The 27607-nt window shown below is 39.1% G+C and overlaps 1 long non-coding RNA gene across 3 annotated transcripts in view; it reads left to right on the plus strand.

Annotated features, from left to right (window-relative positions):
• The first annotated feature begins 22390 nt into the window (after positions 1 to 22390).
• LOC307184545 overlaps positions 22391 to 27607 on the plus strand; it is a 60068-nt gene continuing 54851 nt past the window's right edge. For all 3 annotated transcript variants that reach the window (XR_013827741.1, XR_013827742.1, XR_013827743.1), the window contains exons 1-2: positions 22391 to 23173; positions 23792 to 23987. This is a non-coding gene — a long non-coding RNA (uncharacterized lncRNA). The remainder of the gene's footprint in view (positions 23174 to 23791; positions 23988 to 27607) is intronic.

A 27607-nucleotide genomic window follows, 5' to 3' on the forward strand; every position in this document is an offset into this window, starting at 1 on the left:
CAGATATTCTTTGAAAATCTATTTTAAAGATCTAACTGGTGATCTTAGAATAAAATTGCCACTTGATGGAATGTGGAATGTGAAGAGGTGAAAGAAAAGTCAGACTGGAATGATGCTACAAGAAAAGAAACTTCCCATCCATGACCAGGCAGAGCAAATGGAAATCAGACGGGAAAGGAAATAGAAGCAGAGATGATTTTGTAATTCATGGAGCCTGCAGCTCTTTGAAAGTGCTAACCACCAAGGGGCAGGTGCAGAGCACTAAATGAGAGCTTCTCGTAAAAGTCCATGCGGCAAAAACGGCAGGGGCACCAGGTGAGAAGTCTCTCCATTTTTCGTACACAGGCTGGAATTTCAAAGATATGAAGACACAGGTCTTTCTCTGAAAGGCGGGGGACTGTGATGTTTTTTAGATAGAATTTCCAGAGCTAATGACATACTCAAGCTAAAGAAAATATATCTGTCCATCTAGGGACATTGAAAACAGTGGGAGGCAGAAAGAAAAAATATTTTGGCAACTGAGAGACCTGGGCTGGTGTCTGTTACTTCAGTAAATTACTTAATCCCTCTGAGTCCAGCTTCCTCATCTATAAACTGGTGATGTAATAATAGGATTGTTGTGGGCATTAAATGAGATCATGGACGTTGGGCCATTGGTACAGTACCTGGCACAAAAGAACTGTTTAATAAATGGAAACCAGGCCTTCCCTGGTGGCGCAGTGGTTGAGAGTCCGCCTGCCAATGCAGGGGACACGGGTTCGTGCCCTGGTCCGGGAAGATCCCACATGCCGCGGAGTGGCTGGGCCCGTGAGCCATGGCCGCTGAGCCTGCGCGTCCGGAGCCTGTGCTCCGCAACGGGAGAGGCCACAACAGTGAGAGGCCCGCGTACCACACACTCACAAAAAAAATGGAAACCAGCACTCATTATTCAAATGATAAGAAGAGTGCATCTCAGGGCTTCCCTGGTGGCGCAGTGGTTGAGGGTCTGCCTGCCGATGCAGGGCGCGCGGGTTCGTGCCCCGGTCCGGGAAGATCCCACATGCCGCGGAGTGGCTGGGCTCGTGAGCCATGGCCGCTGGGCCTGCGCGTCCGGAGCCTGTGCTCCGCAACGGGAAAGGCCGCAGCGGTGAGAGGCCCGCATACCGCAAAAAAAAAGAAAAAAAAAAAAAAATGGAAAGCAGCACTCATTATTCAAATGATAAGGATAGTGCATCTCAGGCTCTTGTTGAGAGAGGTTTCTTATTATCCATTCTAATTGCTAAGATCACTTGTGAAGCCCTCTGAATTTGCATTTGACACTTGCCTGCTATTGGAAATTTGTTCAATGTCCCTCCTATATTTCTTAGACCCTACCATTTTGTGCATGTGGCAAACTTTCAACTGCCATTATTTGGCATTTTCCAGCCCAGGAACTTCTGAAGCTGTTGAAGTCTGCTCTGCCTGTGTAGATGGCAGGGAGGAAGTGAGGGGAATTAATAGCTTCCCAGCAGCAGTCCTCAACCAAGGACTGATGGGAGTGGGTATCTAAATGCCCCAGCTCCCTGGCCCTTCAAGTTGGAAGCTTGTGTTTCCCAGAGTTTCTCTGTGGATTACCTCCACTTTTCCACATGGCTATAACACAGTATTTAATGCTTGCCTTCTCTTCCCTATCTCACTTTCCTATTGGAGTTTCATCCATTTCTCATATTAACTATTTGAACTGGAATGTTTGTGATTGGGTTTGATTCTGGGAGAACACATAGGAAGTCATTTTCTTGAGAAAAAAAAGTTGTCAAGTTGCCTTCTATGAAAAGATATTAAATAATAGAAAAACTTAAGTTTTCTTTACAGTTGATTCATTTTTCCCTATGCACATTGGCTACAGTATTGTTTAAATAATTATATAATATAGAAGTGATACAAAAATCAAAGGACACTGCTGATTTTAGAATATTTGCTTTCATGTTAAGCATCTAAGACACATCAGTTATGTGAATGAAAACATGATGACCCAAAACCTATGGGATGCAGCAAAAGCAGTTCTAAGAGGGAAGTTTATAGCAATACAATCCTACCTCAAGAAACAGGAAAAATCTCAAATAAACAACCTAACCTTACACCTAAAGCAATTAGAGAAAGAAGAACAAAAAAGGCCCAAAGTGAGCAAAAGGAAAGAAATCATTAAGATCAGATCAGAAATAAATAAAAAAGAAATGAAGGAAACAACAGCAGAGATCAATAAAACTAAAAGCTGGTTCTTTGAGAAGAGAAGCAAAATTGATAAACCATTATCCAGACTCATGAAGAAAAAAGGGGAGAAGACTCAAATCAACAGAATTAGAAATAAAAAGGAAAAGTAACAACTGACACTGCAGAAATACAAAGGATCATGAGAGATTACTACAAGCAGCTATTTGCCAATAAAATGGACAACCTGGAAGAAATTGACAAATTATTAGAAAAGCACAACCTTCCAAGACTGAACCAGGAAGAAATAGAAAATATAAACAGACCAATCACAAGTGCTGAAATTGAGACTGTGATTAAAAATCTTCCAACAAACAAAAGCTCAGGACCAGATGGCTTCACAGGCAAATTCTATCAAACATTTAGAGAAGAGCTAACACTTCTCCTTCTCAAATTCTTCCAAAATATAGCAGAAGGAGCAACACTCCCAAACTCATTCTACAAGGCCACCATAACCCTGATATCAAAACCAGACAAATATGTCACATTGATAGAAAACTGCAGGTCAATATCATTTATGAACATAGATGCAAAAATCCTCACCAAAATACTAGCAAACAGAATCCAACAGCACATTAAAAGAATCATACACCATGATCAAGTGGGGTTTATCCCAGGATGCAAGGATTCTTCAATATATGCAAATCAATCAATGTGATAAACCATATTAAAAAATTGAAGGAGTAAAACAATATGATCATCTCAATAGATGCAGAAAAAGCTTTCGACAAAATTCAACACCCATTTATGTTAAAAAGCCTCCAGAAAGTAGGCATAGAGGGAACTTACCTCAACATAATAAAGGCCATATATGACAAACCCATAGGCAACATCGTTCTCAATGGTGAAAAACTGAAACCATTTCCTCTAAGGTCAGGAACAAGACAAGGTTGCCCACTCTCACCACTCTTATTTAACATAGTTTTGGAAGTTTTAGCCACAACAATCAGAGAAGACAAAGAAGTAAAAGGAATCCAAATTGGAAAAGAAGAAGTAAAGCTGTCACTGCTTGCAGATGACATGATACTTTACATAGAGAATCCTAAAGATGCTACCAGAAAACTACTAGAGCTAATCAATGAATTTGGTAAAGTAGCAGGATACAAAATTAATGCACAGAAATATCTTGCATTCCTATACACTAATGATGAAAAATCTGAAAGAGAAATTAAGGAAACACTCCCATTTACCATTGCAACAAAAAAAATAAAATACCTAGGAATAAACCTACCTAAGGAGACAAAAGACCTGTATGCAGAAAACTGGAAAACACTGATGAAAGAAATTAAAGATGATTCAAACAGATGGAGAGGTATACCATGTTCTTGGATTGGAAGAATCAACATTGTGAAAATGACTATACTACCCAAAACAATCTACAGATTCAATGCAATTCCCATCAAACTACCAATGGCATTTTTCACAGAACTAGAACAAAAAATTTCACAATTTGTATGGAAACACAAAAGACCCTGAATAGCCAAAGCAATGTTAAGAAAGAAAAACAGCTGGAGGAATCAGACTCCCTGACTTCAGACTATACTACAAAGCTACAGTAATCAAGGCAGTATGATACTGGCACAAAAACAGAAATATAGATCAATGGAACAGGATAGAAAGCCCGGAGATAAAGCCACGCACATATGGTCACCTTATTTTTGATAAAGGAGGCAAGAATATACAAGGGAAAAAAGACAGCCTCTTCAATAAGTTGTGCTGAGACCGCTGGACAGCTACATGTTAAAGAATGAAATTCGAACACTCCCTAACACCATACAAAAAATAAACTCAAAATGGATTAAAGACCTAAATGTATGGCCAGACACTATAAAAGTCTTCAAGGAAAACATAGGCAGAACACTCTATGACATAAATCACAGCAAGATCCTTTTTGACCCACCTCCTAGAGTAATGGAAATAAAAACAAAAATAAACAAATGGGACCTAATGAAACTTAAAACCTTTTGCACATCAAAGGAAAACCTAAATAAGATGAAAAGACAACCCTTAGAATGGGATAAAATATTTGCAAATGAAGCAACTGACAAAGGATCAATCTCCAAAATTCACAAATAGCTCATGCAACTCAGTATCAAAAAAACAAAGAACCTAATCCATAAATGGGCAGAAGACCTAAATAGACATTTCTCCAAAGAAGATATAGAGATTACCAACAAACAAATGAAAGAATGCTCAACATCACTAATCTTTAGAGAAATGCAAATCAAAGCTACAATGAGGTATCACCTCACACCAGTCAGAATGGCCATCATCAAAAAATCTACAAACCATAAATGCTGCAGAGGGTGTGGAGAAAAGGGAAGCCTCTTGCACTGTTGGTGGGAATGTAAATTGATACAGCCACTATGGAGAACAGTATGGAGGTTCCTTAAAAAAACTAAAAATAGAGCTACCATATGACTGAGCAATCCCAGTACTGGGCATATACCCTGAGAAAACCATAATTCACAAAGAGTCATGTATCACAATGTTCATTGCAGCTCTATTTACAACAGCCAGGACATGGAAGCAACCTAAGTGTCCATCAACAGATGAATGGATAAAGAAGATGTGGCACATATATAAAATGGAATATTACTCAGCCATAAAAAGAAACAAAATTGAGTTATTTGTAGTGAGGTGGATGGAGCTAGAGACTGTCATACAGAGTGAAGTAAGTCCGAAAGAGAAAAATAAATACCGTATGCTAACACATATATATGGTATCTAAAAAAAAAAAAAACAACGTTCTGAAGAACCTAGGGGCAGGATAGGAATAAAGACGCAGATGTAGAGCATGGACTTGAGGACACGGGGAGTGGTAAGGGTAAGCTGGGATGAAGTGAGAGAGTGGCATGGACATATATACACTACCAAATGTAAAATAGATAGCTAGTGGGAAGCAGCCACATAGCACAGGGAGATCAGCTCTGTGCTTTGTGACCACCTAGAGGGGTGGGATAGGGAGGGTGGGAGGGAGGGAGATGCAAGAGGGAAGAGATATGGGGATATATGTATATGTATAGCTGATTCACATTTTTATAAAGCATGAACTAACACACTATTTTAAAGTAATTATCCAAAAAATATCCAATAAATAATCCAATAAAGATGTTAAAAAAAAAGAAAAAAAAAAAGATTGAATCAGACCAGAAGGCTAAGAGCATAGCTGGAACCCATGTGTAATCACAGCTCAGCATTTAACAACTGCTTTAATTCCTTATCATAAATATAAAACCAGGCCAGAAGCATCCAATATTTATAATAAATATCAGTGACATGATAGTATCATCATGAGACCTCTGTGTATTCTTTCTGTTTCAGATGAAACCCAAATTTTGTGTCTCCTCACAAAACTTACTTTTTTTCTTTTCATGCATTGACTGCATATTTGATTTTGGAGAGCTGTTCCATCTGTGTTTTGAGTTGGGCTGAAGTAAGCAGTCTCCCTCTCAGTGGGGATGCCTACTCATAACTCGGACAAAATACAGCATGGAATACACTTTGGATGTTTTGGTTCTACCTATCAGGTTGATTTACAAATGATGCCAGTGGTTGTACCTTCAAAATAGCAGTTTTCAAACTTTTTTTTCCCCAGTGATTGATTCCTTTTACAAATATAATTTTCTCTAGAACTCCAAAGTATAAACTATATTATAAAAATACTGATTTGACAGGCAGGTAGTTGAAAATGGTAATGGACTTCTGTGTGCTCTCAGGACACTCTGCAGTTTTTACCCAGAAACCCATGGGAGGTATAGTAAGAAATTCCATTTCAAAATTGCATCACCAACAATACCTAACTACTGCTTGTATTTTTTTTTTTTTGCGGTACGCGGGCCTCTCACGGTTGTGGCCTTTCCCGTTGCGGAGCACAGGCTCCAGACGCGCAGGCTCAGCGGCCATGGCTCACGGGCCTAGCCGCTACGCGGCATGTGGGATCTTCCCAGACCGGGGTACAAACCCGCGCCCCCTGCATCGGCAGGCGGAATCTCAACCACTTCGCCACCAGGGAAGCCCTTGTATTTCTTATCATAAGCATCAAAGTCAGAGAAGAAGCACACAAAACTTCTAATTAGTACTAAAAGATTTATAATTAAATAATATTAAAACATTATCTGTTGGAAATTAGTTATTGAGTAATTGACTATTATGTGATAAGACTGTGTTCCAGGTAGATGAATCTGAATTTTACATGGTATAGAAATTGGAGGGGCATGTTATTGTAGAACTGTGTTACTGATATGGGAAAACTGAGTTCTCTTATTATATAAATCTTAGAGAAGGGACAGTTTAAACTTAAATGATATGCACTTAGCAAATTGTACCTATAGGCCAGTCTGTGAGATGTTCAAGGAACATGGGTTTTCCATTCTCTGAGGTCCTATCCAGTTGCATGAAACCCAGAATGGTGTCTCATCTAACCCTTTATGATCCCCAAAACTGTTTTTCACCCTGAAAATCCAGCATGATTCCCCAACATGATTGCAAAATCTGCCATTAATCAAACAGCCCTTGTAACCTGGCTCTAGTAGTTTCTCAATATACCACTAGCACCATCTTGCCTCATTGCCCAAAGATTGCATGATAAGACTAGGTACTGCACATGCCCAATATGGACTGTTTTAGAATGTAGGCTTTGACAAAGGCTTTCACATACATGAGGACTTGATTACACATCTTTAGAAATGAGAGCAAACCAGGTACTGCCGTTTTAAAAAAATGACCAGGGCTAATCTACACACTTACTAATAAATAACATATTTAAAGTAAGGTCATTTATATACACAAATTTGGTAGGAGTTTTACACTGAGATTTGAAGACAAGAATGAGTTAACTAGACATATCTTGCAAGGGGGTTCACCAAAATGTGTTAAAATCTAATATATATCACTTGTGAGTTAGTGACTCCTAGAATATTCCCACAGTGTTAAAATATACATTAAAAATAAAAAAATTGGACTAAATTATTTATATGTAACACCTGAAACAACTATGCAGAATTTTAGGGCTTCTAGAAACATAGCTTAAAAATAAATCCTAAAATGAGGTCCCTGACTTGGAGAATTTGGATTATTGCCATTTTACAAATGGAGAAAAAGCAAACAAATCAAAAAAATGACTCAGGCATGATTACATAGTAACTCAATGGAAGGCCTGAAGAGTGGAACTCAGGGTTTCTGTGCTGAAATCCAGGAATCCAATGAGCTAAACTTCCAGTAAGTAGAGTATAGCACTGAAGTTCCAGACGACAGCTATATCGTTGAGTTTGGTGTAAAATAAAATTCATTTCATTCAAGTGAGAACTGTTAGTTGCTCAAAAATAATATTGGGATATAACTTCCTATTACTTTGACTTTTCTCCTAATCCATGTCTGATGGCTTGGTAATGATAAAAAATCAAAGTGTAAAGTTATGTGCAGGAGTAATCATTAGGCTTGGAAGACAGAACCAGTAATGGGAAGGAATTGTAGGCTACTGTCTTAGGCTGTGAAGACATTCATAATAAGTTTCTTATTAGCTTTTGGGCCATCATGTTGTACGAATATCAAGCGTTCATCAACTCAACTTGTAGACTGTAAAGTGTCTATAGGAAACAAAGTGTCATTTGTTTTTCCCTAAAGTGATGCTGAAGCACATTGCCAATAGATTAACATTTTAAAGGACCATCATTTAAAGAAATCCTTTTCCTCAAAGAGTGAAATTCAGAACAACCTCTTCTAGCCTTAAAGTTCGGATGGGAACTTTGCATCCAAATTCTTTGCATCCAAATTCATTCTGATGGGAAATTCTGGACAGTCCCCTTCCCTCATTGTGGAGAGTCAGGGGGAGCTCAGTTAAGGTGCTTGCCTTGAAAATGCATGATGAAGTTTGTGTAGTGAAGGAGGAGGTAGGGGTGAGTATTCACTAAAGGCATTTAGTTTTCTCATTCAGAAGATAAGTTCAGATTTTCCCAAAAGATAGGAAAAGATCTAGAAATGGAAGACAAAGCTGAGAGTAGAAGTAGCACAATGTGAGATCAGGTGGGCATGGAGCATGGAAGGATCTCTTTTTCTCTTTGTTGATTTTCAATTGGTTTATTGGTGTATTAGTTTTGGAGAGAAGGTGTGAACATAGGCTTCGTGTATGTACAATCTTCTCGTTTCCTTTTACTGAGAATCTCTGGTGTAGGGTGGGATTAGGATCAGTGATAGTGGGTACGAGTCAGCAAAGGAACAGATCTCAAGAAATAGTTCAATTGAAGAATTTTAATAACGAACTAATAATTTCATAAGAAGATAGGGCATGTTTCAACCAATGCATACACACAAAGGGAATATTTTATTGAAAAATACACTCTCTCCATAGTATATGCTTGTACCCACTGGGGTAATTCTGGGAGTAAGATAATACTTTGAAGTTAGTTGGGTGGTTTGAAGGTTCCTGAAAAGGTTTTTTTTCATCTTTCTTTTTGATAATAATGCTTACAGGCTTTATAGAGTAGATACAATGATGCAGAATACACTTAATAGATGGAACAAATAGGTAGCTAAAATACCTCTCAATGGAAGGGGACCAAATGCATTGTGAATAACCAAGTGTTCATTTTATTCCAAAGAGGGGGTTGGGTAAATGACTCCGGTTCTGTGCCAGATGTTGTTTAACAACTGGAGCTAGTGGCGATAGAGTCTTGCTGTGTCACTTCAGAAAGGATGTGTTGACTACCATTGTCAGTCTATCTGGTGGCAGTCTTTGTCATCATTCACCACAGCCGAGAAGGCAGGCGTCTCACACAAAGTTGTTTAGTTGACAGATGTTTCTTGCGTGGAAGCTCCGAGTTAGCTACCTTTGTAGAGTTTCCTATCCAGCTCAAGCTGGGATTACAGGAACCATTCAGCAAATGAACACTGACTCTACCAGCTGTTCCATCTACAGCACACGGAGGCTCTTCAGCTTGTCTGAAGCCTGGTACAATTTGTCTGCACAGGTGCTGCAGGTGGAAAGGTATTAGACTTTCATTAGTGCTGGCATTTCACTAGAGGCATTCAAACCTCCCAGAGCTGGAAAGGGTTGCACTCTTAAATGTTAGGATTCAAAGGACGTTCAGATCTTAAGGAGAGAAGCAGGAACATGTAGGCAATGACCCTCTTTGTTTATAATGTCTCTGGACTCATTCAGTGTTTTGTCCTCCCCTGCCCCTCTGGATGCTACCGTGCCAGATCCATTAACTGATTAACCCTCCTTTTCATTTTCACGTGAAATGATTCTAACGTTTAAGGAATGAACCCTGGTCTCACAGGTGTGCTGCTGACCTTGGGCTTGTTTTGAATTTGCTAGTTGGCTGCAGTTTACTCTTCAAGCCTTGCCTAAAGTTATCATTCTGTGATGAGATATGAAAAAAATCGATTAGAAATGGTCCAAAAGACTGAACCAATACAGGAATGGATGATTTTTTTCACCCAAACAGAGATGGAAGAGAGGGAAGTAGGGTAAATGCATCTTAGTGGGACATGGCACGTCTGAAGTGAGTGGGAAAGGGAGATGAATATGGAAATTCTTTAGCCCTTGCAGTAAAGACTGGGGGTAGAGGGATAGCTTTAAATTCCCTTTATTTAAGAAATGATTTTATCCTCACATCTGAATGGTCTGAGTACAAATCCAAGTTACTTACAGTGGAACCCGTTGGACTCCTGATGTTATGGTGGGAGTCCTATACCTGCTTTATGAGTTGGCTGCATAAGATGGGTCTTTGATTCTATTCTGTGTTTCTGTTAGAAAGGATGTTAGGATAGTGACATATCTTAGGGATATCAGTGCATTGTGCTGTGATACTCCTTCTTTTCTTTCCTTCTCTCCCCATCCTCTTCCTTCTCCTCAGACAATATAGAAGCCAGAAATTTCCTAACCTCTTTTTACCTTCAATTTTTAAAACATTGACCATGTCCCTGGCTCTGTGCCAGGTAATGTTGATTTCATTACCCCATTTAATATCCTCAGCAAGCAGCAGAAGTAAGCATTATCAGAACCCTGTTACAGACAGAAAATTGAGGCTCAGAGAGGTAAAGACACTGATGTCAGGTCATGTAACTAATAAGTGATAAGGCTGAGATTCAGATCCGTATTTCACTACAAAAGCCGCCTTTCCCCCACATGACTGATGTGCATTCACTTTGAATCTGTGTTTTCTTTAAAAAACTTTGGAGAGAGACCAAGTCCTTGACTTGGGTTAGAAAGGAGTTTCATAGACCTGAATCTCAAAACGCTTAAATTACTGAAATAACAAACAGTAAGAAGTCTAGACCTTCCCCACATTTGGAATCGTTGTTCTTCCCATAGTCTTGTGTCTGTTTCATCAAATATGAGTTGATTATGTTTCAATAAAAAAGGCCACTGAAACATAAGGCTGGGCGATTTAAAGTCATCTTCTGAGGCTTGACAGTCAGTGAATGTTTTATTCTCCTCTGTTGCTATGTCACAAGGACAAACGTAGATCTGGTTATAAAATGCAGTTGTATTCCTCTCCATATTCTACATAGAAAGTGTTATTAAGCCGTGGTGACCTTTACTCACAAGAAACGTGGTTGGCGAGTCACAGAAAGTGTGAGCAATTGCTCCCCCATGAAGCCCTGCTCCTGTGAATGGAGAGATGTCTTTTGGGTAAAATGTAGCCATCTAGGAGGATTTAGGAAGGTTGAATACTGAGAAGTAAAGTGATGTGGGTCTTATCGATGGTTGTTGTGAAGTAGATCATTTGTCTAAATCCCAAACGCTGAAATGGCTATCTCTATGAAGTGGAACACAGCTTTTAAGATATGAATATCCAGTGACCTGACATCAATAACAAGAGGAACAAAAAGAAGAAAAGCACATAGGTCAATTACATCTTGCCCACCTGGACAGGCTTTTTGCCTCTGAAGCTTGGCATGTCTTTGGACACAGAACATCCTTCTGGCGTGTGCTTCAGGCATCGTGCGCAGGTGTCTGGCTCCCACTGTGCTGCCAGTGGGCTGGGGGGCCACTTGGCTGATGGAGCTCATTGGCAACTCTTTGTGTATCTTCCAGCTCTTCTTACCTCCCATGAAGCATCATGTCTTTATCTTCTTCCTTCACTGCCTACCTCAGGCACAGCAGGGGCTTGGATCCTCTAGCACCACCCTGAACTTGAGAGCTTTGCCTCTGCTCTTAAATCTTGCCAAAAGCTTAATCGACATGTTTTCTTGAAAATTCTTTTTTACATTATAACTAAATCTTTTGGAGCTTTTTCCAGGTTCCTTTGTTGGAGTTTTCTCTTATTTGCTGTGAATTTGCTATTAGTTCTCAATTCGTGGAAGTATCAAATTTGGTATGTCTTTTATTCATTGTTAATTTTACGTTATTTATTATCCATTGATATTTAAACTCCTTTAAGCATATTTAATGGTGGTACACGTCATGCCAAACAAGTCTGAGTTTCTCAGATCCATCTGAAGCAGAGAGGATGAAAAAAAATCAGAATCTTCACTTTTCCAGTGGAAGGGGGGCCAGACCTTCTAATATTGTAAAATGTGTGAAATCATTGCTGTCTCCAAGCACAAGATTGTTTCAGCATCCATGAGGCAATTTTATGTGTTTTTGGAATGAGATCCTTTAGTTTCTCTCTGTATTACATTTAGTGTCTGATAAACAATCCCTACTGTCTACACTTTTGTCCTGTTAGTAGTCTAAAGACTTCATTCTCACAAACTGTACCAGTTGACTTTTATCTCCCCTGTTACAATAAGTAGTTTGATGTCTATTACAAGTAGCTTTGCCAATAATATTCAAGAATCATCAGGTTCACTAAAATCCCTTTGGCCTGAAATGTTTTCAGTATTCCTGCTCACCTCATTGTGTTCAACCAGCCCTTCTAAGCTTTCCTTCTTGTTTCCATTGATCTCCTTCTCTAAGTCACAGTCCCTATGACCAGTCCTGCCATTGCAGGTGCACTCAGAGTTCACCCTGGTGGATCACAGATTCTCATGTCTATCAAATGAAGTGGGATGATATTGTAAAGAAGAAATATGTTAAGTCAGTATGGCTGGCATCACATGAAACTCACTTGGCACGTGGACTAATATGCTTTCATGATTGTTATAGTCTTTGTTTTTAAAAAATGTTTGAAAACATTGTGGTAAAATATACATAACATGTAATTTACCATTTTAACCATTTTATAGAAAGGTATACACTTCAGTGGCATTCACACTGTTGTGCAACCATCACTACTGTCCACTTCAAGGACTTTTTTCATCTCGTAAAATGGGAACCCGGTACTCATTAAACAATAACTCCTCTTTCCTCCCTTCCCCCAACCCCTGGCAACTATCATTCCACTTTCTGTCTCTATGAATTTGACTATTCTAGGTATTGTATATAAGTGGGGTAATACAGTATTTGTCCTTTTGTGACTGCCTTATTTCACTTCACATAATATCTTCAAGGTTCATCCATGTTGTAGCATGCGTCAGAATTTCTTTCCTTTTTAAGGTTGCATAATATTTCATTGTAGGTGTATACCACATTTTCTTTATCCATTCATCTGCTGATTCACAACTGGGTTGTTTCCTCCTTTTGGCTATTGTGAATACTACTGCTATGAATGTGAGTGGGCAAATATCTTTTCACATCCTTGCTTTCAATTCTTTTGGGTATATATCCAAAAGTGGAATTGTTGGATCAGATAGTAATCCTATTTTTAATTTTTTGAGGAACTGCCATACTACTTTCCACAGTGTTGCACGGTTTTATATTCCCACCAGCAGTGCACAAGAGTTCCAATTTCTCCACATCTTCACCAATAGTTATTTTCTGTTTTTTTGATAATAACCATTCCGATGAATGGGAAGTAGTATCTCACTGTGGTTTTGATTTGTATTTCCCTAATATTAGAGATGTAAAGCCACCTCTTCATGCGCTTATTAGATATTTGTATATTTTCTTTGAAGAAATTCCTATTCAAGTCTTTGCCCATTTTTAAATTGAGTTATTTGTTTTGTTGTTGAGTTGTAGTTCTGTTTATATTCTTGATATTAACCCTTTGTCAGACATATAATTTGCAAATATTTTGTTTCATTCCAAGAGCTGCCTTTTCACTTTGTTGATAGTACAAAAGTTTGATGCATAAACGTTTTAAATTTTGATATAGTCCAATTTACCTATTTTTTTCTTTTGCTGCTTCTGCAGCCTTTGTCTTTTTATATTCAATCTTTTATAGTGTTTTTATCTTGAAAGAATAATCTTGGTTATTTTACTCTTTCCTCAAGATTCATGTTATAGACCTTTACTTAACCTCACTGCTAAGCATGCTTTTCACTCTCACAGACACTAAAATCTAGCCTGGAGTGTTGCTCCACGCAGAAGGTCAGTGAGCAGGCTGCAAGGGACCTTACATCCCCATGCTTTTACTTAGGCTTTCTCTAGGTTGAAGTTGTGTTATAAACACTCATGTATGATTTGGTTTGTTGGATAGCCTCAGAATTCCACTTTCTTTTCCATCTATTTATTCACTGTTCATTGGTGCTTGTATTTTCTATTTGTGCAGTTACTTTTCTATTAGTGTTATCTGAAAAATTAATGAGTATTCTAGATACCCTCATCTAGGTCAGGGTTTTTTGGTTTTTTTTTTGCTGTACGCGGGCCTCTCACTGTTGTGGCCTCTCCCGTTGTGGAGCACAGGCTCCGGACGCGCAGGCTCAGCGGCCATGGCTCACGGGCCCAGCGGCTCCGCGGCACGTGGGATCCTCCCGGACCGGGGCACGAAGCCGTGTCCCCTGCATCGGCAGGCGGACTCTCAACCACTTCGCCACCACGGAAGCCCCTAGGTCAGGGTTTTTTAACTTCTTTCTTTAAAGCACTTGAACCCCTTTTCTAACAAAAGCTTAAGTAGAAGCTCAGTACAGTGGGTAAGAGCAGTGGTTACTCAGGAGCAGGGGATGAAGATGTTCAGCTCACTGCTTTCCCTCCTCCAGCCCTTGAACCTTTCCCTTTGAACCTGGATGGAGGCTCTGTGCAGCCGAGTTTACTCAGGACAGAAAAGCCTGTTGATAAGGCAGGAAATGAATTACAGTCGTTCGCTTCCCACTTCTCCAGTTCTACTTACATCAAAGCAATTCAGCTTTTGTATGGTAAATGTATTTAGGAATCCATGTACTATTCAGCTTAAACTACAGGGTTCTTTCAAACTGGAAATCACATAAACAAACATCCCCCCACCCCCTCAAAAAAAACAGGTTTCTCTGCCTGAAATTGTTGTTCAAAAACCTCCAGTTTATTGACCAAAACGATAACCCACACATGCTAAGGACTTGTAACCATGATACACTTCTTGGGACACCCCATTGTGCATAGTGACCCATTTTATTGATGAGTACTTCACATAGGAAGATTCAAAAGCCAGAGGAGAGTCCCCTGGTAAGGAGGCCACCTACTGAGACACAGGAAACTTAATTTTGATCCACAGACATTTTAAACTAGAAAGGAACTTGGAGATCGGTAGCCCAAGAGGCAGCAAGTGGTGTGTTTGGTTTGCACAGAATTTAAAAAATTAGTTGCCAGCATTAAAAAAAAATCAGCAATGTTTATATAAACACTAAAAATAAAGATAAAAATCTTGATTTTAGCCTCTCTTGGAAAAATCATAACATCGGACACTAGGCCCATGGTCCTGTATGGCACTGATGAATTACAGGGGGCCTTTAAAAAATATCAGTGTCCAGTCTGCATCCCAGACAAATTAAATGATATTCTCTGTGGTTAGCACTCAGACGTCAGTATATATTTAAAAAATTGTAATAAAAACACAGTGATTATCATCTAAGTCATTTTAAACGTACAGTTTAGCGTTTTAAGTGTATTCACATTGTTGTGCAACAGACTTCTAGAACTTTTTTATCTTGCAGAACTGAAACTCGATACCCATTAAACACTAATTCCCCCACCCTCCTTCTTCCAGCCCTTCCTTGGCAACCACTTTCCTACTTTCTGTTTCTATGATTTTGACTACTCTATATACTTCATATGAGGAGAATCATACAGTATTTGTCCTTCTGTGACCGGCTCATTTTGCTGAGCATCACGCCCTCAGGATTCATCCATTTTGTAGCATTTGACAGGATTCCCTTCTTTTTTTAAGGCTGTATAATATTTCATTGTTTGTCCATTCATCTGTGAAGGAATATTTTGTTTGCTTCCACCTCCTGACTATTGTGAATAATATTGCTGAGTGTGCAGATTTATTTCTGAGATCCTGGTTTGAATTATTTTGCAGAGAAACCCAGAACTGGGATTGCTGGATCATATGGTAATTTTATTTTTAATTTTTTGTGGAACTTCTGTACTATTTTCTATAGTGGCTGCACCATTTCTCATTCCCAGCAAGAGGGCACAGGGTTCTAACCTCTCCATGTCCTCTCCAACACTTGTTATTTCTGTTCTTTTGACAGTGGCCATCCTAATGGGTGTGAGATAATGTCTCATTGTGGTCTTGATTTGCATTTCTCTTAAGTTTAGTGGTGTTGAGCATCTTTTCATATGCTTGCTGGCCATTTGTATATCTTCATTGGAGAATTGTCTATTCAAGTTCTTTGCACTTAAAAAATCAGTTATTTGTGGGGTTTTTTGTTGAGTTGTGGAAGTTCCTCAGATATTTTGGATATTAATTCCATATTAGATATAAGATTTTCAAATATTTTTCCCATTCCAATAGGTTGCCTTGTCATTCTGTTGATTGTTTCCTTACCTGCATGGAAGTTTTAAAATTTGATGTAGTCCTATTTGTCTACTTTTGCATTGTTGTATGTGCTTTTAGTGTCATATCCCAGAAATTATTGCCAAATGTAATGTCCTGAAATTTTTACCCTATGTTTGCTTCTAGGAGTTTTATAGTTTTGGTCCTGTACTTAGTTCTTTAATTCATTCTTTTGCAAGTAGATATCCAGTTTTCCAATATCACTTGTTTAAGAGATTGTATTGTCCCCATTGTGCATTTTTGGCACCTTTGTCAAAAATCATTTGGCCATATAAGCAAGGATTAATTTCTAAGCTCTCTATTCTGTTAAATTGGTCTAAATGTTTTTCTACTAGTACCATACCACTTTGATTACTGTTGCTTTGTACTGTGTTTTGAAATCAGGAATTGTGAGGCTTCTAACTTTGTTCTTTTTCAAGATTGTTATGGACAGTTGAGGCTCCATAAGAATCATAAGATATTTTTCTGCTACTGGGATTTTGATAGGAATTGCATTCAATTTGTAGATTTCTTTGGGTAGCATGGCCATTTTAACAATATTCCAATTCTTGAGCATGGGATGTCTTTCCATTTATATACAAATACAATCTTCCTTGATATCTTTAAGCAGTGTTTTGTAGTTTTCAATGTACAAGTCTTTCACCTTCTTGGCTAAGTTTATTCCTAAGCATTTTCTCCTTCTTGATGCTGTTGTAAATGAGATTATTTTCTTAATTCTCTTTCAGGTTGATCACTGTTAACGTATAAAAATGCAACTGAATTTTGTATGTTAATTTTATATTCTGCAACTTTGCTAAAATTATTTCTTGGGTTTAACAGGTTTGTGTGTGTGTGTGTGTGTAATCTTTAGGAATTTTTGTGCTAATATGTCATCTGTGAACAGAGATCATTTTACTTCTTCCTTTCAAATTTGGATGCCTTTTATTTTATTTTTTTGTGTGTCTAATTTCTCTGGCTAAGACATTTAGTACTATGTTGAATAGTAGTGATGAAAGTGGGTATCTTTTCCATCTTCCTGGTCTTAGAGGAAAAGCTTTAAGTCTTTCACTGCTGTGGGTTTTTCATATATGGCTTTTATTATGTTGAAGTACTTCCCTTCTATTAATAGTTCGCTGTGTTTTTATCGTGAAAAGGTATTAAACTTTGTCAAATGTTTTTTCTACATCAGTTGATATAATCATGTGGTTTTGTCTTTCCTTCTGTTAATTTGCTGTATTGCAATGATTGATTTTCATATGTTAAATCATCACTGCATTTCACTTGGGCATGGTGTATAGTACTTTTAATGTGCTGTTAAATTCAGTTCTCAAACTTTTGGGGGTTGTGAATCCCATTGAGAATCTATGAAAGACATAGACTCTCTCTCGGGTAAATGAATTGCAGCACATAGAATATTTTAGAAATAACTTTGAAGGCTTCATAGAGTGCCCTGAAGTTTTTCTTGGGGTCCTCTAGGGACAACTAACCTTTGTTGTTTGATTACCATGCTAAGAACTATGTGATGCGTGTTACCTGAGTCATCTCAATTAATTCCAGCAATGACCTGATGAGACAGGTTCTATGTTATACTCATTCTATAAGATGAGGAAATGGAGGAAGTAAGCAGAGGAACTGAGATTAAAACCTAGGGAGTCTGGTGCCAGAGCTGGAGACCCATGGAGTTCAGTTTGAGAACCCTTGATTTGGAGAATTTGATTTGATTCTAGGCTGAATTCTAATCTGAAGGAGCATCAAGAATATTGGACAATTATGGGGCTTCTGAGTCAGCAAGGGACTCAATGGTGTGATCCATAGAGCAGCAGCTTTTGACATCACCTGAGTGCTTGTTACAAATGCAAGCACTCAGTTAACACCCCAGAACTATAGAATTTTAACAAGATCCTTCAGGAGATTTGTGTGCACATTAAAGTTTGAGAAGCATTGGCTTAGGCCCTGTAGCATTAACAATTTTGACACCCTCTGAAACCATTTCGAACTTAAATTTTTGGTAGCTTTGGGTAATATTGCTTATTGGTTCCTGGTGAACTGACTGATAGTGATGGTTGTGGGGAAGGTGATATTGGGAGAGGTGGAGTCAGCACTAAATGAGTGTGCATGACAGCAACATATTTGCACCCAGTATGTCCCTCTTCTCTGAGGTCACTGTAAGGTCTCTGAGGTCTCTTTCGAATATTCTTTTAAAATGATAGCATTCTAGAATTGAGAAACAAATGGATGAAACTGCCATTCTCACTTGTTAGCTGCATGCTTTCCAGCAGCACAGGATGATTCTGGGTAGTACTAGGCTATGGAGAGCCATCAAAGCTTCAAAAGGAAAAGCTTTCATCTCTCGTGAATATTCCCTGCCAGGCACCATTGCTGTGGTAGGTCTTTAAGGAGCAGTGGGGGTGTGTCACTCCTGGGGAGCAGGTGTCCTCTGAGCTGATTGTCTGCTGCCCCCTCCTGATACCCTTACTCTATGACCCGATTTCTGACCTCCAATGTTGGCTATTCTCTTAGAGCCCTGCTTAGCTTTGGCGTCAGTGCCTCCCTTGGAATCAATTGCCTCTTGGATTGTTACCATCTTCAATTGGATTCTGCAAGTAATCCCTTTCTTGTTTTTGAACTATAGTAACTTGAACTTCCTATGGCTAAATGATGGCATATCCCTAAGCCAGAGCTTTTACCAAGCAGTAGTTCTCACACTCAGATCTCTCCTCATGTGGGACCTCCTTTGTCATCGAGAGCAGTCATTATGATTAATTCACAGGATCACAGGAAAGGACTTTTTTTTAACCCTTTCAGGTACATTATGGAATGTAGGAACATCCTGTAGAATAGTGAGGTTAAATGACTACAATGTCCTCACAGACAGGCTTTTTTGGTGAGAACTCGAGTCCAGCAAAGATTTTGTAGTTAATTTAATAGGTTCGGGATAGAGATTGGACTTTTGTGATGATCAGTGAAGAGATTATTATTTGGATATTAGGAGAGCTGTGTGTGCTTTTCTTTCTCTGAGCATGGAGCTTGAAATCCAGTTAGAGGTGTAACCATCAGCCAGAAATGAGAAGTCTCTTAAAACAAGAAAAAAAAAGGCACTGCTAATAATTTTGATTCCTGTACCAAGAGTGCTCTGTAAAAGTGGTGCTAAGAGTTCCCCTTTAAAAACATCTTATTTCATTTTAAAGTTCAGTACAACTTCTTCAGCTGATAAAGCTGGAGGACACAATGTTTCAGAATGTTTAATATGGGGTTCTGTATTTGAGTTAACTAGACTGGGAACACACAGAGAAAATTGAAATTATAGACATTTATATGATTACCACTGAAGTATATTGATATTTGGCATGAAAATATTATCTCCTAAAATGCAAGGATATGCACATCCTTGACATTAGACAAACACAGATACCATTGAATATGTGGGTCCTGAGAATTCTACTTTTCCTTTAATTACTCATTTGAAACAAGTGATGACTGAAAGAGTAAGCAATATGTAAACTCTTCAGCTGGGGGAATATTTCAGTGTGAGATGTGGATCCATTAAGGTCTTTTGATGTGTAGATTAATTTTTTTATTAATTAACCATTGTGCAGAAGTCAGAGCAAATGGCTGTTTTCCACAGGAATAGAGGAACCAGTGCAAACCTTGGAAATGTCAATGTGCCAACCACCTTGAAAAGGTTGTTCGATGGAAGGTTTTTTTTTTTTAATTTTGGTATAGTTGATGTACAATATTATATAAGTTACGATGTAGTGTTTCACGATTTTTAAAGGTTATACTCCATTTACAGTTATCATAAAATATTGGCTATATCAAAAGGAGATCCTAAACTGCAAGTTTACTTACGGTGCCTGGGAATGTTTCTTCATTGGGAAATACCTAATATAATTAAAATAAATTAAATTAATTCATACTCGGCTTAGTTCCAAAGAAGAGTCAAGCTGTTATAGATGTTGCTTTCCTAAAACTTAGGATAATTCAAGGTTGCCTAAGGAGACAAAGTGCATCAGTTGTGGAATCATCTATGTGTCATCTGCTGATGTTTCACTAGTGATCATTGAATCATTCAGAATTCTATAAAAAATATTCTTCCACCAGGGGAAAGAAGTCCGCACTGCACTGTTTCTTGGCAGTTGTGAAAAATGCAATCAGAGAAGTTATCAGGGACCTTAATTAAAGCTCCCTGAGTGAATCTTTTGCATATGCAAATTATCCTCATTGGTATCATTTGTGAGGAAAGTTAAGGTGAGTTAGTACTTATGCTATTAATTAAAAGAAAGATGATCTTGTTAGTGAATCAAATAAAGTGTTTATTTTATTTATTTATTTATTTTTTGCTTGTACCTCAGACTGTAAGCAGCACCCACAATGCAGGGAAATCCTTTTCTTGATCCCTTTTGATCACTGAGAAGCCTCTGTTTACATCCTGAAGGGTCTGATAAATACTGATTGCAACTGTCCATGTATTTTGGGGTGTTTGTCTCAAGTACCACAAATACGTTTATTCTGGTGATATTCTGAAGGGAATGGTATGAAAATAAACTCTCTAATGTTTCACAAGCTGATCTGTCAGCAGCCTTGAAATTGAGAAAAATGAGCTTTGAAAGGAAGAAATGGGTAAAGTTGGAGCAGGTGATTGGGGACCAGGAACAAGGGAAAGATAAAACATCAGTGAGTCACAGTGGTGGAAGGGCAGTGACATTTTAATGGAAGAGAGTCCAAGAAAAAAGGAAATTAGAGAAACAAAGATAAATTAACAGAAAAGAAGTATTTGTCAATTTTTAAATCAGGATTTAAACTTTTTAAAAAGTATTTTTCTTTCCTTTTTGCGTTAATGTTTATAAGCACTGTTTATGCAACTGGCACTGTACTAGATGCTTTATTTTAAATTTTATTATTACAACCCTGTGAGGAGGCTAATAGTGTTTAAATGTGTTTAATAATGATTAAATGTGTGAGCCCTAGAGTTTGAGCGTCTGGAGTTGGAATACCTGAGGTGCCACTTATTGGCTCTATGATCTTGGGCATAGTAAGCTTTTTGTACCCCAGTTTCTTCATCTGCAAAATGGTGACAATAATATATAATAATAATTATTAATAATAGAATACCAACATTATTATATAATTATATAATATATAATTATATATTATTATTAATATAATATATTAATATTATTATATTAGTAATACTATTATTAATATTATTATTACTATATCTCGCTTTCCGGGCGGCGGGGACGGAGGTGGGCCTGGCGGGTCCGCGCGGCCTCGGGGCCGGAACCCGGGGTCCCCGCCCGCCCCAGCGCCCGTCGCGCGCCCGCCCCTGCGCCCGTCGCGCGTCCGTCCCCGCGCCCGCCGCGCGCCCGCCGCGTGCCGAGCACCACGCCCCGCGCTTCCGTCCTGGGTCGCGGTGGCCGGAGGCGCACCCGGGTCCGCGGGACAGGCGGGCGCAGAGGTCGCTTGTGTTGGGGGTAGTGGTGCGGCGAGGACCCGGCGCCTCCGCGGAGCATGGCGGGTCCGGGGCAGGGGGCGCCGCGGCTTGCTATGCCCTCCGCACTTTCCCGGCTCTGAAGCCTCGAGAACACGGCCAGGCAGCGGTAGTTTAATGGGGAGTTTGCCTGCTGGGAACTAGGGGCCTGCTGGGGTCTCAGTTCTTGGCTGGCCCCGAACACGAGGTTGCCAGGCCTGTGATGGCAGCAGGTAGGAGTGAGCCACTGGTGCAGTGATGAGCAGGGAAGGAAGGACACTGGCTGTTGGCCTGTGAACCTAGGCAAGAATGACCAGCCAACACAATCCAGACCAAGGTCCGTGGGCCCAGCTCGGTCCTGTGCGGCTGGTCAGTGGAATAGACCTGCAGGTGTGGCTCTTGTCACTCTAGGGCTGGCTTCAGGACAGATGAGCCCAGGGAACCGTCCTCGGTTCTCCAGGAGAGTGCTCCGGAGTGGAGCCACGGGGGTGTGCCGGACTCAGCACTGGCGGTCACGCATATCCAGTCTGCCGGCAAGGGCAGTGGGGAGCCGGGGGAAGTCATGACCTTGGGAATCTCCTCTGCTGAAAAAGAACTCGCAGGCTTATAAAATAACTTTTGTGTGGAATGTTGGTGTGTTGAAAAGCAGTTCTGTGTGCTTTCCCCCCTTAGTGTGGATCAGCAGTGCTGAGGCAGCAGGCGTCATACAGAAGTGTGAGCCGAGACCGTCTGGAATCCCCAAACTCCAGGGAAACTAGAGGTGACAGCCAGCCTAGTGAAGAGGACAGGAGCTGGGGGCGGTGGCGCTGGCGGCAGTCCAGCAGGCACCCCTCGTCTCAGGACCCTAGTCCTGGATCCAGCCGGGTGGTCAGGGGAGCTGCAAGGTCTTCTGGGCGAGCAGAGCCCACAGTCCTGAGCTGTTCTTCGCTGTGGTTGGGTCATCTCCCCGCATCCAAGGGGAGAAATCTAGATGAGGTTTAAGAATCAGTGCTTTAAGAATGTGGATCTCATAGTTGAAACCTCAGAACACATGTTTTCAGCACAAGGTGTTAAAGTGAATGGAAGGATTCAATGCCTTTTCAAGGAGGGTGTCTCCATGTGGGCAGAATTAGAGAATAAATGGGTCTTGAATAAAAAATATATATATATATATAATATACATATATATGTCATAAGGTTACGGTGAGGATTAGGAGGTTAATATATGCAAAGAGTGTACACATGGAAGCACTCAATAATGACTGGCCATTGTTATTATCATTTATATTAATATTCCGATTAAGTGGTTGAGCATCAGAAAAATCAAGTCACATTCTTAAAGTACACCAGTTAGTTTCAGACCCAGTTGAATGTGACTTTAGTGCCTGTGCTTTTAATCACATCCCATAAGCAGACAGAAGACCTGTTTTCTAACTGCAACATTAACTGACTCTTTTTTAAGTTACTTAAACTCTCTGATTTTGTTTGGGTTCCCTTCTAAAGCAGATTCTATGACAAGGGCTTGATGAATAGTCCCCAGGGAATGTGATTTTTCTTGAAGTATATATTAACGATTTATTAACTACTGTAGCCAAATCTGATAAAGCAGGATAAGCACAGCAGATTGGAAAGAGTGGAACAGGAAAGAAAGGAAGCGAATCCAAGGATGCAATTTTAAGAAGGTGGCTGCGTGCAGCTGGGGCTCAATGCTAGCAGGGCCCCACTGGAGTTATACAGAATGTGCCTCAGAATCGTCCACCAGGGACGGGGAAAGGTGAGTGTTTATTTCCCAGTTCCTATCCTATGTTAATCAAGGGTTGCTCCAGGGGTGCTAATTTCCTTGTACTTACAGTTTTGCATATGACCCATCACAGCCCAGAATCTCAATGGACAGAGAAGCTTGGGCCAGAAAGCAAGTGACGGGCAGTACAGCAGAGGTGTGTCATTTTGTCAAAGGTTATATCTGCGGCACAGCTGGTTGCCACAGCCATTTGAGCAAAGCCGTGCACCAAGGGGTTATAAAGGTGTTTAGCACCCTCTGCCTACTGGAATACACATATTGATTACATGAGATATTTGCTTCACGTTTGCATAGGTAAATTTTCTGTCATTCACTCTCAGTTATTGAGGTGATTCAATGAGATGTGTGTAAAAGTGCTCTGAAAAATGTCATGTAGACTATTACACTACACATGTGATATTGAGATCTCCAAAGCTGAAGGTCAAACAGTGGTTGAACAATTTTTTTAACCCATTAGTCTATAGGTACTTTTGAACTCAACGCCTCTCTCATTTCATGTAAGTAATAAACCTTTCATACCTTCTTGTTGTGTGTCATCAGTCTTGACGTTCCAACCAGATTTTGGGTGGGGGGTTTATTCTGTTTCTTCAGCGTGGTTACAACACAGAGAAATCTGGATTTCAGCTGAAAAAAATCACCTCAAGACCGCAACAGGGCATACTTCACTGAATTCCAAACTGATTGTTGATGTGATCCTTTGGATTGGAAAAGTCCAAACAGTTCTTCTGCCCCATCCCTGGTCATTTGGCTACTGGCTGTCTTGGATGCTGGACCCTAATATTCTAAGGTAAAAATAGAAGAGAAGGGAATAAAAGTTTATGCTGATTAGGTTAAAATCTGAGCCAGTCTGGCACTTTCTATCTTTAGTGGAAATCAATCCATGTTCTACTTTCAGAGCTAATATACAGTAATGAAATGTTGAATTTTCTTTTTTTTAAAAAAATATCTATCTATCTTTTTATTTATTTGGCTGTGCCTGGTCTTAGTTGTGACCTGTGGGGTCTTTGTTGCGGTGTGTGGGGGATCTAGTTCCCTGACCAGGGATCGAACCTGGGGCCCCTACACTGGGAGCACAGAATCTCAACCGCTGGACCACCAGGGAAGTCCCGAAATGTTGACTTTTCAATGTTATTTTTCTGCTTTGTGTTTGAATTCTCACTTCTTCACTTACCTGCCGTGGGATGTTGGTCACATGATTTCACCTCTTTGGGCTTAAATTTCCTCATTGCAAACTTGAGATAATATTAATATTAAATCCAAAGAACTGTTACGAGGATGACTATAATGTGTTTGGAACATAAAGACATTCAATTCATGTTAGCTGCTAATATTATTGTTTTATCATTATATGTTTTGACAAAGATCTGTAGCTTTATTTTTTGAGTGTTTAAATGTAATGGTTATTTCTGTTAATTCAACTTAATGATGAGCTGCTCTAATCTGACATTTATATGAAATATAGAGGCTCTTAGAATTATCTTGATGTCTTGACTGAGAGACAAGTTTAAATGCTTTTGACCCTCTGAGGAGCCCTCTGACATCATGAAAGCACATATCCTTTCTAAAGTTGATTTTCTAAACAGAAAATTGATAGCCCTGTCCATAACTGATTTAGAAACAATTTGAAAATGTCAAGTAACTTGCAAAGGAATAATGATTTTTCTGCTGCTACTGTGTATTAATAGAGGTTGTTTCCCACTTAAAGAGCTGGAAGTTCCTTGTGTTCTTATTCCAGGTACTTCACATGTACCCTGTGGAGGTGATTTGGGCGCACATGGTACCTATGTAACAGATCTCTATCTCATAGACTTATGTAAAAGAATGTAAGTGTAGCCCAGTGTAATAGTCTCACCCCATTTTTAAACATTTTAAAAACATTTTAATTAATTTATTTTTTAAAATTAAAATAACTTTTTAAAATTTTTCTATTTTTAAAGTTTTTTAAATTAAACAAATTTAAAAAATATTTAAAATTTTATCTGACCCCATTTATTTGATGTTTGCTGACATCTTAAACCTCATCCTTCCCTCCTCCCATTCTGCCCCACTTCTGGGAAATCTGATAAGAAAGTCTGAGTGAGGGCTTCCCTGGTGGTGCAGTGGTTGAGAGTCCGCTTGCCGATGCAGGGGACACGGGTTCGTGCCCCGGTCCAGGAAGATCCCACATGCCGCGGAGCGGCTGGGCCCGTGAGCCATGGCCGCTGAGCCTGCGCATCCAGAGCCTGTGCTCCGCAATGGGAGAGGCCACAACAGTGAGAGGCCCGCGTATGGCAAAAAAACCAAACAACAACAACAACAAAAACCAAAAAAAAAAACTGGGACAATTTGAGCATTGAAAAGAATAATGATGGTAAGAGATTATATCACATTGAACATAAATCTATAGTGATAGATGGAAGAGGGGAAAGAGAGGGAGAGAGAAGAAATAAGTAGGAAAGCTCTTCTTTACAGAAGATTATAGTAAATGTAGAAAAAGGAGAGAATTTTTAAAAAAATCACCATTTTGCACCTGAATGCAATTCAAGCAAAGATCATCAAAGAATACTAAAACTTTTGAGTAAAATGTTGTTGGAGGTGGCAAGAGGTATTATCCCATGGATTATGTGTTTTCATTGCCAAGGAAAATTAACCTTTAGAATAGATACCTGACACAATGGGAGGTATACAGCATCCCCTGTGTGCTATGTAGTACTTATGCCAAAAATATTTAACCTGATTCTCGTGGTGAAGAACAATTAAATACAGAATGTGGGGCATAATATAGGACAACTGTCCTGAATTTTTCAATGTTGTGAAAATAGAAACAGAAACAAAAAGAATGCTCTTCAGGAAAAGATTTAAGATACTAAAAGACATAATCAAAGGCAATGTGTGAACCTTGATTTGATCCTAGATTGAAAAAGTAAAACAATTAAAAAAACCAATTTTGGTCAACTGGGGAAATTTGAATGTGGATATATGAAAGTGATACTCTGATTATATAGGAGAACACTCATTCTTAGCAGATGTGTGATATTTAGGGATGAACTGTCATGGTGTCTGGAACTTATTTTCAAATGGTAGAGCAAGAAAGTAGATATATTCTTACATTAAAAAATATGGTTAGTCCAGAGATAGGCAAGAAGGAAAGAAATGTTAACACAACATTGTAAATCAATAAAATAAAATAAAATAAAAAAGAAAATTCCCAGAAAAAAAAACCAAGGGTGATAAAATATTAATATTTTGATGAATTTAGATGAATGGTATTTATTGTTCTCTTCTTTCAGCATTTTTGTAGGTTTAAAAATTTTTAAATAAAATATTTAAAGTTAAAAGCCCAATGGAACAGCAATAGAAACAACAAAAGAACTTCAGAGGACTGCTTAAGCCAGCAAAACTCTTGTTACTTCCCCTGAAAACTTAATAGATTTGAACAGATTGTAATATTTGTACCTGGAAATTATTTTTAGTGTACAAAACAAATAGCAATTATTATTACGTCAAAAGACCTACTGCACAGCAACCCATGTCCATGAATCAATGCTATCTTCCCCTATCTCTGGCATCTATATGAAGTATTTTGCTCTGAAAGCTGAGTAAATATGTGCTCTCTGACAACAAGGACAAATAGACAACTGACTTAGAGATCTAAAGATTTATGGTTGCTGCAAATCTCCTTATTGTGGGATGTCGTTAATACCAGATTTGATTTGAGAGCATCATGCTTGAACTGAAAATGAACCCTGACTTCTGTGATTGGAGAGCCACTGGCAAGACTCACCTGTGATTAACATCTCTCTGCTCAAATATCCTTAGACTGCTTGACGATGACATTTCTGACTTGTCTGGCTTGTGTTATTGTGTCAGAACACAGCAGTAATTCCTCGACCTGCTCCTGTGCCCTGAGAAAATAATTGGTGTGCTCATTATCTTTTAAGAGCCTGGAGGAATTTATCCTATTAAGTTGGTGGGCAAATGAGTGGTTACCCAGCTGTCTTTGACTTTGTCATGTCTTCCCATAATGGTTATTGTGCTGCCCTTTGACAAATCTTTGTCCCTTTCTATAGTACTTTTTTTCTTTTTTAAGATGACAACTTATTTTTCTTTTCCTCTGCCGAAAGACTCTCATTATGAAGAGAGATTGCCAGTCAGTGTAGTACTATGAACTCAGCGTACAATGCAATGGTAAAAGAATTCTCCAGCATTACATACTCCATCCTCAGCCAATGTGAGATGTAACTATTACAATCATATTCCATGTTTTTTTTTTCACATTTGTAACGTAGTAGTTTTTGGTACTTGGTTTTTAAAAAAATGTTCCTTGGATTTCAACCTTTATTTTATCACACATCTTTTCTCCCTAGTAGAGAACATAACTTGCTCTACAGAAAAATGAAAAACCATAGGCTAGTTTAATGTATTCAG

This window comes from Stenella coeruleoalba (genome assembly GCF_951394435.1).
Source record: "Stenella coeruleoalba genome assembly, chromosome: 3".
Taxonomy (NCBI): domain Eukaryota; kingdom Metazoa; phylum Chordata; class Mammalia; order Artiodactyla; family Delphinidae; genus Stenella; species Stenella coeruleoalba.